Below are 13,479 nucleotides of genomic sequence, written 5' to 3' on the forward strand. Positions count from 1 at the left end.
AATAGAAGTGAGAAAAATAAGGATTTGGGCCCAAAATAGGGAATGTCCCTCTTAAATAAGGACACTTAGGTGGTATGTGAATTAATTTTTTTTTTTATATAATTCTTTATTTTTGTTGTGCTAGATGATGACAAAAAGAAGTTGCATATGATACACTTTAGCAATTATAACAAATTAACATGTCAGCATAGGTCCATGTATAGATACAGCAGCACATTGTTTTTTTTTTGTTTTTTTTTATAGATTGATAGATAAGATGAGCACAGATCAGATTGAGTAAGTCTTTAAAGTATTAAGTATACTGAGTGTGCACATAAAATTGGTCGCAACTGTATTTGTGGAAAGCCCAGCTATCCTTAGGACCGGTAATACGGACTATCCTGTTAAGTGTTCTATAATTGTGTGGTGGGAACCTATACTTTCCTGACACACGGTTAGGACAGTCATTTTTCGAAGCAGCCTCTTTCATGTACATGGAATCTATTTTCTAAATCCACTTCCACGTCCACCAGCTCCACTACCAGTGTTGCTACTACCACTGGCAGTGGCACAGCAGCTCCTCCCAATCAACTCCTACCATAATCCAAATTATCCATATGTTTCAGAGTGATACAAGCAATTATTCTTACTGGCCCAGCTTTCCACTTGACCATTATGTATTCTGGAATAATTGACCTGGCTCTGTCTTATGGTCAATTTGATTTTTGGTTTCTCTTGACTCTAATTCTAACTATTCTACCTACCTGTCTTTTAAAGTTTTGCCCTCTAAGTCCCAGTAACATGTTTTATTACTGAGGTTATAATTTGCGTATTGGGGTATTATACTTGTCCTTGATGATTAGATAGTGATAGATCATCCAGTGGTGGTCCTTAAACCATTTAGGGATGCCACTGAAAATAAGCCACAGCACTGCCTGTCTGGGACAGATCATCCCTACGATCACTCATCTAGAGAACAAGATGGATGTCTACCTTGAGAACTAAGTGGGTGTTCCTAGTTGCTCTCTACACTAGCTGAGTTAGCTGAGTAGTTAATGCTCCCAAACTGAAACTATCTTCCCTGTGTGATCCTAGTATTAGGGGGAAACAAGCACTCAACTTACAGCTTGACAAATTGGAGGGAGAAACTTATCCCAATGGTGTGTAACTTGCAAAAGAAAGGGGAAATGCTGGCTAATTGTGAAGTACAGCAGGAGCCTGAGATGTCTGCAACTTCCAGCGGTGGTAGTAGCTACTCCAGTAGCTGCAGTTTGGGCAGAGGTGCTTGGCTCTTTAGTTGGACCTATTGAAATAGCAAGCAACACAAAGTTAAGTAGCTCCTTTGCCCCCTTATGTTGTCCTCCTTAGGTACTGGGTTGACAAAAATAGTTTGTGGTCTGCCATCTCTCTGGTTGTGCAGGAGCTCTGATCATGTCCTCCAATCACTGTTTAAAGTGAGCGTGTGTTTTCATTAACAGGGAATATATTGAATCCATAGCGCTCACAAATGCCACCTCATCTGATGGAGCAGATTACCTTCCTGAAGTTCAATCTGACCCTTTGGGGTACCTTACTCTACATTTTGACACTAATTGAAGTTAGGATTTGTCTTCGTCTTCTAACTGTATGTGTCAAAAATCAGCTACGATGGTGTGGACAGGAGGTTAAGAAAAAGTGAAACCATTGTCAATTAGGTCAATACAGGGAGTGCAGAATTATTAGGCAAGTTGTATTTTTGAGGATTAATTTTATTATTGAACAACAACCATGTTCTCAATGAACCCAAAAAACTCATTAATATCAAAGCTGAATATTTTTGGAAGTAGTTTTTAGTTTGTTTTTAGTTATAGCTATTTTAGGGGGATATCTGTGTGTGCAGGTGACTATTACTGTGCATAATTATTAAGCAACTTAACAAAAAACAAATATATTATATATTATAACCCATTTCAATTATTTATTTTTACCAGTGAAACCAATATAACATCTCAACATTCACAAATAAACATTTCTGACATTCAAAAACATAACAAAAACAAATCAGTGACCAATATAGCCACCTTACTTTGCAAGGACACTCAAAAGCCTGCCATCCATGGATTCTGTCAGTGTTTTGATCTGTTCACCATCAACATTGCGTGCAGCAGCAACCACAGCCTCCCAGACACTGTTCAGAGAGGTGTACTGTTTTCCCTCCTTGTAAATCTCACATTTGATGATGGACCACAGGTTCTCAATGGGGTTCAGATCAGGTGAACAAGGAGGCCATGTCATTAGATTTTCTTCTTTTATACCCTTTCTTGCCAGCCACGCTGTGGAGTACTTGGACGCGTGTGATGGAGCATTGTCCTGCATGAAAATCATGTTTTTCTTGAAGGATGCAGACTTCTTCCTGTACCACTGCTTGAAGAAGGTGTCTTCCAGAAACTGGCAGTAGGACTGGGAGTTGAGCTTGACTCCATCCTCAACCCAAAAAGGCCCCACAAGCTCATCTTTGATGATACCAGCCCAAACCAGTACTCCACCTCCACCTTGCTGGCGTCTGAGTCGGACTGGAGCTCTCTGCCCTTTACCAATCCATCCATCTGGCCCATCAAGACTCACTCTCATTTCATCAGTCCATAAAACCTTAGAAAAATCAGTCTTGAGATATTTCTTGGCCCAGTCTTGACGTTTCAGCTTGTGTGTCTTGTTCAGTGGTGGTCGTCTTTCAGCCTTTCTTACCTTGGCAATGTCTCTGAGTATTGCACACCTTGTGCTTTTGGGCACTCCAGTGATGTTGCAGCTCTGAAATATGGCCAAACTGGTGGCAAGTGGCATCTTGGCAGCTGCACGCTTGACTTTTCTCAGTTCATGGGCAGTTATTTTGCGCCTTGGTTTCTCCACACGCTTCTTGCGACCCTGTTGACTATTTTGAATGAAACGCTTGATTGTTCGATGATCACGCTTCAGAAGCTTTGCAATTTTAAGAGTGCTGCATCCCTCTGCAAGATATCTCACTATTTTTGACTTTTCTGAGCCTGTCAAGTCCTTCTTTTCACCCATTTTGCCAAAGGAAAGGAAGTTGCCTAATAATTATGCACACCTGATATAGGGTGTTGATGTCATTAGACCACACCCCTTCTCATTACAGAGATGCACATAACCTAATATGCTTAATTGGTAGTAGGCTTTCGAGCCTATACAGCTTGGAGTAAGACAACGTGCATAAAGAGGATGATGTGGTCAAAATACTCATTTGCCTAATAATTCTGCACTCCCTGTATTAAGTGCATGTTTCCCCCTTGGTGTGGTAACGCTAATGCCTGCTACCTTCTGCCGGCAGAGCTGTTAATTCTATAAAGGCACTGCTTTTGCACTCTGGATGTCCACTTCCAGCTAAGACATAAAACCTGGCAAAGACTTTGTCCAGGGGCTGAAACAGGCGATTTATACTTTCATATCTGGTGGTGGTGAAATTGCTTTCTTTCTTTCTTGCAATTTATTTCCCTGAATTCAAAATACTCCTTAAAAGTGATTGTCTGTCCCTCTGACTAAATATTGACTGTGTTGGTGTGGTGGAATCTCGGTAAAAATAAATTTAGTAGGCCGAGATTACCACGTGGCATGTGTACGTGCATATGCTGACGTATCGATCAGTTGGTTGCACGTGGCAAGATACGATCAGTAGTGTACGGAGCATGTGCAACAATACAGGATATAGTATTCCCCTCCTCCATTGTGCTGGACAGGCCATGCGGTCAAACAGGAAGTTAATTCTTATTTGTGTTGATTGGTTAAGAGAATGTGCGGGTGGAGCTTAATATGGGAGGAGTTATATGCCTATATAAGGAGCCTGCACTATTGTCCGGGGCTCAGAATTTGCTGTATTTTGGTGACGCTAGTCCCTCTGAGTCCCGATCGGTGATCCAATAAAGAATCTCTTCCTTCCTGAAGAAACCTGTGTCCATCTCTCTGTGCTTGGCTTCCGTCAGTTTCTCCGGTATCATTTGGTGCATTGGCCGGGAAGCTCATCGTTCAACGGTAGCTGAGAGGCAGAGGCGTGAGACGGTCTATCTTTGCCCACGTTCTCTACGGCTGCACCCCTGAACTTCTGCGTGGACCTCCCTTCGTCTCGGCGCCACTGGTCTGTTGTCCAGGAGATCATCGGCCTCTACGTGAGAAGTGCTGGGGTGTCCCCGTCGATGAGTGTGAACTCAGGTTCAGGAACGAGGAGGTAAGACAACTGCTGTTTTAGACGGCAGGACCCACTAGGGGTATACCGATTGTGCGGTAGGCCCAAAGGGGTTTTGAATCTGTGTATCTGCCCCCTCTGTCGGAGGGAAGGAGCGAAGGCGCACCGCTCGATCGAACGCTCTTTAGTCAGACCGTTTGATTTTGTTAGTCAGGCGGGGCTCTGGTGTAAATAGCCCTAGCCGGACACCGGTGTCTTGTCTAGACTAGCGTTCTAGGGTGTATATTTTGTTCGCTAGGTCGGAGGGACCGGGAGACTAAGCGGCGTCTGTGTAAATTCGGTTCGCTAGTTCTCATCCTATCTGGGCTAAGTGGGAAGGCGTGTAAATTTGGAACCCACTAGACTTTTGATATTGCGACTAAGAGGCGTCTGTGTAAATTCGGTCCTCTAGCTCGCTATATATGTGGTGATTGGGCAGTGTGGCTAACCAAAACGTATGTAGATTGTTTTTAGGTAGTCCATTCAAGGTACTGGCCAATAGTTTAGTTGGGAATTGTAAATGTGTTAACGATTGTTTAGTAAAGTGTATATCTTGTTAGATAGCGCGAGCTCAGCCGTCTAGCGAGAGTGTTAATAGTGTGTTGCTGTATTATAGTGCACGGTACCATAACCCTGTATATTTACTGACACTGTATATAAGTACTAATCATTGTCGTCTATTGCATGTTTAACACCATAACCACTAATAATTGTATTGTGACCTTAACTTGTGCTTTGACCTATGCTAACCGTACTGTAACCGCTATTTGTAAAAGACGATGTTACTGGGGTGTGTTATAGACGGGTAATTCGTATATAGAGAATTATAGCGTGGGTGACTGTATAGTTACGCCAAAGGGCATAATATTGATTATATAGTGACTGGTGTAACAGCTGTGTGTGTACGGGAATTCCCTGAGTGTTTATTGTTATTGTGTACGTTTCACTTGGTAACCGTACCACGTGGTGCTGTTGCCAGAGGAAACGGGTGTGACTGTTGAATAGTACGCGTGTATAGTATTCGTTGTCGACGACGTTCCATTGTTAAGTATGGGTGCGTCGCAGTCAACGATTCCGGATCCCTTAGGTTGTATGGTGAAGAATTTTAAAAAGGGATTCAAAACTTGTGATTTTGGGGTTAAAATGTCTCCTGTACGTTTGGTCACTTTGTGTACTAGGGAGTGGCCTACTTTGGTTGCGGCGTGGCCGCCACGTGGCAGTTTGGATCCAACTCTGGTACAGCGCTTACACGTGGCTGTATCAGGTAGGCCTGAACTTTACGGCCAGTTTCCTTATATTGATTGTTGGAGACAGGCCGTAAATGACTCGCCAAAATGGCTCCAGACATGCCACGAGGAGCAGTATCGCCTCATGGTGGCTAGGACTTGTTTGTCCACTAGGACTGGTGTTAGGCCCATTTTGGACACGCCCCCTGAGTCCGAGATCCCTTTGCCGCCCCCTTACTTTCCGTTAAGAGGAAGTGACGCAAATGCAGGAAGTCCTGCACCCCTCCCCTCATTACCCCCATCCACTTCCGCTTCCTCCTCCAGTACAGGATCCACCCCCCCTCGTACTAAATCTCCCCTTCCGGAATCAGAACCAACCCCCATTAAAAACGAATATCCTGATTTGGCGCCACTTCAGACTTCCGGTCAAGCTTCATCTAGCTCGGCTCGAAGTGTTTTATTTACAACCTTTTCCCAAAACCAGGCTCCCACATCCCCATACCCTATTTCTCCCCGACTGGAACCCATGACTGACGCCCCTCCACGTAGCCCCATACAGACCCGACAGTTGACCGGTGCCCAACAATTAAAGCACTATCAGATGCCTCTTCGTCTGAATCCCGGGTCAGCCTATATCGATGCCGCAGGTCAAATGGCACACGCTGACCCAGTCTTTGTATATGTCCCATTCACGACAACCGATCTTTTAAATTGGAAGACCCACAATTCCTCGTATACTGAGAAACCACAAGCTATGACTGATCTGTTCACCTCAATAGTACAGACACATAACCCGACATGGGCTGATTGCCAGCAGTTATTAATGACTTTATTTAACAATGAGGAAAGGACAAGGATTAATCAAGCAGCCATTAAAGCACTAGAGGATAAAGCCCGTACTTTAAACCAAGCCAATCCATCAGCATGGGCCGCAACACATTATCCCAACACCGATCCCGATTGGAATGTAAATGGTGCTGATATGGTTCAACTCAGAGCCTATAGAGACGCTATAATTGCTGGCATGAAAGCCGGAGGAAAGAAAGCCATTAACATGTCGAAGACAGTTGAGGTGATTCAGAAAAGCGATGAAGCGCCCAGTGTCTTTTATGACCGATTATTGGAGGCATACCGCTTGTATACCCCCTTTAATCCGGAAGACGCAGACAATTCCCGAATGGTTAACTCCGCCTTTGTCAGCCAAGCTTACGGAGATATTAAGCGCAAGCTACAAAAGTTAGAAGGGTTTGCAGGTATGTCAATCACCCAACTAATGGAGGTAGCGAATAAGGTTTATATGAATAGGGAAACAGAAAGTAAGAAAGAGGAAGAGCGCAAGATGCGTAAAAAGGCTGATATGCTAGCGGTAGCGATCGCAGGCGTAGATAGACGGGGCCCAGATAGAGGCGATAGTAAGTGGAATGAGGAACCTCTAAGTAGAAATCAGTGCGCTTACTGTAAGGAAGAAGGGCATTGGAGAAATGAGTGTCCGCGAAGAGAACAGTCTGAGAGAGACAGACCTAGGACAGGTTATGTAAACTTTAGAGGCAGAGCGAGAGGTAGAGGAGGCCCCGGAGGGAGTAATGGTAATAGATGGAGTAATGGGAATAGAGGAAGTGTTAGGGAAGACAGGTATATTCCAGCAGCGCAAAGGCCCCGCGATAGAGAAGGTAGGGACTTTGTAGGATTGGCTGACACGGTCATGGAGGACTATTGATACCGACCGGGCTCCATCCCCCTTGGTCGAGCGGAGCCTATGGTCGATGTATCAATAGGGGGGAAAAGGAGTGCGTTCATGATCGACACTGGTGCTGAACATTCAGTGGTGACTAATCTAGTTGCTCCTCCATCTGGAAGGACTATTACTGTGATAGGAGCAACTGGAAGAAGTGCTGAAAAACCGGTTCTTAAAAGTCGACTCTGTACATTGGGAGGCCACGTAGTAAAACATCAATTCCTTTATATGCCTGAATGTCCAGTCCAATTGCTGGGACGTGATATGCTATCAAAATTACAAGCGCAGATTACGTTCCTACCAAATGGAACAACATCTTTAAAGTTTAATGGACCTTCAGGTATCATGACATTATCCGTACCAAAGGAAGAAGAGTGGCGACTTTATACAGCGTTGACTAGCCAAAACCCTAGGAGTGATGAGACATTATTCAACATACCAGGAGTTTGGGCAGAGAACAACCCACCAGGACTGGCCCGCAATATTCCACCTATAAAAATTAAACTGAAACTTGGGGTTTATCCAGTGAGCCTAAGACAATACCACATCCCGCAGAAGGCTAAGAAGAACATCCAATCTTATCTGGATAAGTTCATACGGTATGGTATCCTAAAATTCTGTACTTCCCCCTGGAACACCCCATTGCTGCCTGTTCAAAAGCCCGGTACAGATGAGTATCGACCTGTGCAGGACTTGAGAGCAGTCAATGATGCGGTTGTTAGTATACATCCAGTTGTACCCAATCCATATAACCTGCTTGCTTTAATTCCGGGCGGGGCTACTTACTTCACAGTCTTAGACCTCAAAGATGCCTTCTTTTGCCTCCGAATTGCCGCAGAAAGTCAATGTATTTTCGCTTTCCAATGGGAGAACGCTGTAACGGGCTCAAAACGCCAGATGACTTGGACAAGACTGCCCCAAGGGTTTAAAAATTCACCTACCCTATTTGGTTCAGCCCTAAGTCAAGATCTACTGGATTTCGAGTCCATCCCAGGAGAGTGTGTATTGTTACAATATGTAGATGACTTGTTGATAGCAGCAGTTACAAAAGAAATCTGTCAGCAAGCAACGCACGATCTACTACACATTCTCTGGAAGGCAGGATACAAGGTGTCTAGAAAGAAGGCTCAGTTGTGTTTGCCAACTGTCAAATATCTGGGATTCCATATCTCTGAAGGTCAAAGGATTATGGGGCCAGAGAGAAAAGAAGCTGTTTGCCAAATACCAATACCCAAGAATAGAAGACAAGTGCGAGAATTCTTGGGGGCAGCAGGCTTCTGTAGGATATGGATTCCCAGCTACGCGATACTGGCAAAACCTCTGTACGCAGCTATTAAAGGTACAGAGCACGACCCCTTCTTATGGACTCAAGAACAGCAAACGGCATTTGAAGATGTGAAGAAGGCTTTGATGAGTGCCCCAGCATTAGGTCTACCTGATCACACACGACCATTCTACTTATATGTACACGAGCAAAGAAGAATGGCTGTGGGAGTATTGACACAGTACTTGGGATCATGGCAAAGACCTGTTGCCTACATGTCTAAGCAATTGGATGCAGTGGCCAGCGGACTTCCACCTTGTCTAAGAGCCGTAGCTGCAGCCGCCCTGCTAGTAGCTGAAGCCGATAAACTCACTCTGGGTCAAGAACTTTATGTACGAGTCCCACATGCAGTACAGACGTTGTTGGATTACAAAGGAAATCATTGGTTTAGTAACAGCCGTATGACCAAGTATCAAGCAATGTTGTGTGAAAACCCAAGAGTGCATTTAGAGACTGTAAACACCTTAAATCCAGCTACCCTTTTGCCACAACCTACTGAAAGTCAACATGATTGTTTGGAAGTAATGGATGAAGTATTCTCAAGTAGACCAGATCTTCGTGATTTCCCCATCCAGAACCCCGATGTTCAATATTACACCGACGGCAGTAGTTATGTGAAAGAAGGGATCCGCTATGCAGGATATGCAGTAACAACAATAGACAAGGTGATAGAAGCTCGGCCACTGGCGAAAGGAACATCAGCACAAAAGGCAGAATTAATAGCACTAACACGAGCGTTACAATTGGCTGAAGGTTTAAGAGTGAATATCTATACGGACTCTAAGTATGCGTTTTTAACCACTCATGCCCACGGAGCTTTGTATAAAGAAAGAGGACTACTGAATTCAGAAGGCAAAGAAATCAAGTATGCAGCTGAAATCCTACAACTATTGGAAGCAGTGTGGGAGCCGAAAGAAGTCGGTATCATACATTGTCGAGCGCATCTGAGAGGAGATGGTGATGTAACCAAGGGAAATCGGATGGCAGACAGTACAGCTAAGCGTGCCGCTGAATCAGGAAGACAGGAATATGTGGGGCATATAGCTGCTCTAATACCAACTCCACTGTCTCAATGGACTCCAGTTTATACAGCTCAAGAAGAGGAGTGGTTAAAGACTGAACCGGGAAAGTATTTGGAGAACAAGTGGTATCAGCTAGAAGATGGAAGAATAGTCATACCAGCATCACTAGCGGTAGAAATTGTCCAAAACTATCATAACGGGACACATTCTGGGAGAGACAGTACAGAAGAATCTCTCAGGAAACATTTCTACATACCAAGATTGTCCAACTTAACTCAGGCCATTGTACGTAGATGTGTAACGTGTGCTAAAAATAATGCAAGACAAGGACCAGTAAAGCCACCAGGAGTCCAGTTTATGGGGGGACTCCCCATGTCCGATCTACAAATAGACTTTACAGTGATGCCTAAATCGGGTGGACATCGTTACCTGTTGGTAATTGTGTGCACCTATTCAGGCTGGGTAGAAGCATGTCCTACTCGTACAGAGAAAGCAGGAGAAGTTGTGAGATTCCTGCTACGAGAAATAATACCCCGATATGGACTACCCTGTTCTATAGGATCGGACAATGGTCCAGCTTTTGTTCATCAGTGCCTACAACAACTGACTCATATGCTTGGTATAAAGTGGAGGCTTCATACTGCATATAGACCCCAGAGTTCTGGTAAGGTAGAGAGAATGAATAGAACTATTAAGAACCAGTTGGCTAAAATGTGTCAGGAAACCCAACTTAAGTGGAACGTTCTCTTACCCATAGCTTTATTGCGAATCCGCAGTACCCCTACCAGAAGGATGGGCCTCTCTCCTTTTGAAATCATGTATGGGCGACCACCTCCCGTACTTGGTAACTTAAGGGGGGATTTGAGTCAGTTGGGAGAAGGAATTACCCGGCAGCAGGTTGTAGAGTTGGGTAAGACTATGGAGGAGGTACAGAAATGGGTACAAGATAGATTACCTGTGAATATTTATCCCCCTGTTCATAGTTATCATCCAGGAGATCAAGTGTGGATTAAAGAGTGGAATAATGTACCGTTAGGGCCCAAGTGGAGAGGTCCTTATGTTGTTCTTTTGTCTACCCCTACAGCAATAAAAGTAGCCGAAGTGACTCCGTGGATACATCACTCCAGGGTTAAACCAGCAGCAGTCGATTCTTGGCAAGTTACAGCAGATCCAGAGAATCCCTGCAAGATCCGGTTAAAACGCACTACTCAGTCGGAGTAACGAGGAATCGTGTGGATTACAAATTTTATTGTTACAGGGATTTGGTGCGTGAGTGAGAAGGCCATAATAAAGCCTGTCCGCTTACCAACACATAGTTTATAAGCCAGGAAAGTCTCGAAGGGACACCTGTGAAGACGAGCAGAACTCCATTCCCTGCAGCCCTTACATCCTGGAAGCTGAGGTGCCATCGCACGGACGAAGACTGAGGATGACGGCGAAAGATGTGCTTTTGATTGTGTTTATTTATATGTGTTTTTATATTCAGGAAGGTAGAGGTACCGACACTCCTAGCTGTGAGGTATGCATTAAGACTACGAGAACAGGTAACCATATTTCCCAAACCCTAATTTGGCATTCACAATACGAGTGTAAAGGAGATGTATCGAGATGTAGATACTTAAATATAGACTATAGTGTGTGCCATTTAGGAGTAGGAGAACCTAAGTGCTTCAGTCCAGAGTATCAACCTCGTACAATTTGGTTGACTCTCAGGAATGGAGATCCTCAGGGGACCCTAATTAATAAGACGGTGTTAGAATCCGTACATTCTTCGGGTGTTCTGCTATTTGATGCATGTAAGGCGATATCAAGTGGTAGAAAGCCGTGGAATGTATGTGGGGATCTTAGATGGGAGAGGACGTATGGATCTAACGATAAATATATTTGTCCCAGTAGTAAAAATAAATATGTGAGTCCTAGATGCCCAAATAAAGACTATAACTTTTGCCCATATTGGTCTTGTGTGGGGTGGGCGACTTGGGGACAGACAGTAGACAAAGACATGATAGTGACTAAGTTGCCGACTAGCCCATATTGTAAGTCTATGGAATGCAACCCAGTCCATATACTTATTAATAACCCCGACAAGTTCTTAGACAAGTATGGAAATTTATTTGGGTTTCAAATATACGGGACGGGTTTAGATCCTGGGACAATACTATTTATAGGGATAGAGACTGATACGGTATCCTCCCAAACTCATCAAGTATATCATTCCTTTTACGAAGAGATGAGTATAGATAATAAGATCCCCCATAATGCTAAAAACCTGTTCATAGATTTAGCCGAGAGTATTGCTGGTAGTCTTAATGTTACCAACTGCTATGTGTGTGGAGGTACTAACATGGGAGACCAATGGCCTTGGGAAGCAAAGGAGGTAATGTCCGGTTCTGAGGCAGTTGACCAACTAATATCTACACAAGCCGATTATCATATGAGTGTTAGAGGTAAATCTGAGTGGAGATTAAAGACCTCCATCATAGGTTATGTTTGCATAGCAAGGAAAGGAATAATGTATAATACTTCTGTAGGAGAATTAACTTGTCTAGGGCAAAAAGCTTATGATGATGATACAAAGAATACAACTTGGTGGTCGGCTTCAAATGTCTCAGAACCATCTAACCCGTTTGCTAGATACGCCAATTTAAAGGATGTGTGGTTCGATCTATCCATCACATCTACCTGGAGAGCCCCAGCAAATTTGTACTGGATCTGTGGTAAGAAAGCCTATTCGGAGTTGCCACAGGACTGGGAAGGGGCATGTGTGTTGGGTATGCTCAAACCATCCTTCTTCTTGTTACCTATTGAAACAGGTGAGACTTTAGGTGTTAAAGTGTATGATGTGAATCATAGGAAGAAAAGGGGACCCATAGAGATAGGCGCCTGGGAAGATAATGAATGGCCTCCCCAGCGTATCATAGATTATTATGGGCCAGCCACGTGGGCAGAAGATGGTACCTTTGGTTATAGAACCCCTATTTATATGCTCAACCGCATTATAAGATTACAGGCGGTGGTTGAGATTATTACTAACGAAACATCACAAGCGCTCAATCTCCTAGCGAAGCATAATACTAGGATGAGGACAGCAGTATACCAGAATAGATTAGCCTTGGATTACCTTTTGGCAGTAGAGGGAGGTGTATGTGGGAAGTTTAACCTGAGCAATTGCTGTCTTCAAATAGATGACGAAGGGCAAGCAATAGCTGAGCTTACTAGCCATATGGTTAAACTAGCGCATGTGCCTACTCAGGTATGGAAAGGGTATAATCCAAGTAGTTGGTTTGGTAGCTGGTATGAGTGGTTTGGAGGGCTTAAGGCAGTGGTAGGTGGAGTCCTACTGATTTTAATGTTGTGTCTACTCCTACCGTGTCTTATACCCTTAGTAGTTAGGTCTGTGCAAAGCCTGATAGAAAATATAGCAGAGAGGAAGGCTGCTGCACAGATAATGGCAATATATAAATATAAGGCTCTAGCTCAGGGAGAACCAATGCAGGTTCACATCATAAGATAAGTCTGGTCTGGTTCAAGGTAACTTGCGGTGTAAGCAAAACTAAGGTTAAGTGATGCCTCAAGTAATTGTAAAATATCAAGAGGCATCAAAGGGGGGAATGTGGTGGAATCTCGGTAAAAATAAATTTAGTAGGCCGAGATTACCACGTGGCATGTGTACGTGCATATGCTGACGTATCGATCAGTTGGTTGCACGTGGCAAGATACGATCAGTAGTGTACGGAGCATGTGCAAGAATACAGGATATAGTATTCCCCTCCTCCATTGTGCTGGACAGGCCATGCGGTCAAACAGGAAGTTAATTCTTATTTGTGTTGATTGGTTAAGAGAATGTGCGGGTGGAGCTTAATATGGGAGGAGTTATATGCCTATATAAGGAGCCTGCACTATTGTCCGGGGCTCAGAATTTGCTGTATTTTGGTGACGCTAGTCCCTCTGAGTCCCGATCGGTGATCCAATAAAGAATC

The sequence above is a fragment of the Pelobates fuscus genome, chromosome 5, assembly GCF_036172605.1.
Source record: "Pelobates fuscus isolate aPelFus1 chromosome 5, aPelFus1.pri, whole genome shotgun sequence".
NCBI lineage: Eukaryota > Metazoa > Chordata > Amphibia > Anura > Pelobatidae > Pelobates > Pelobates fuscus.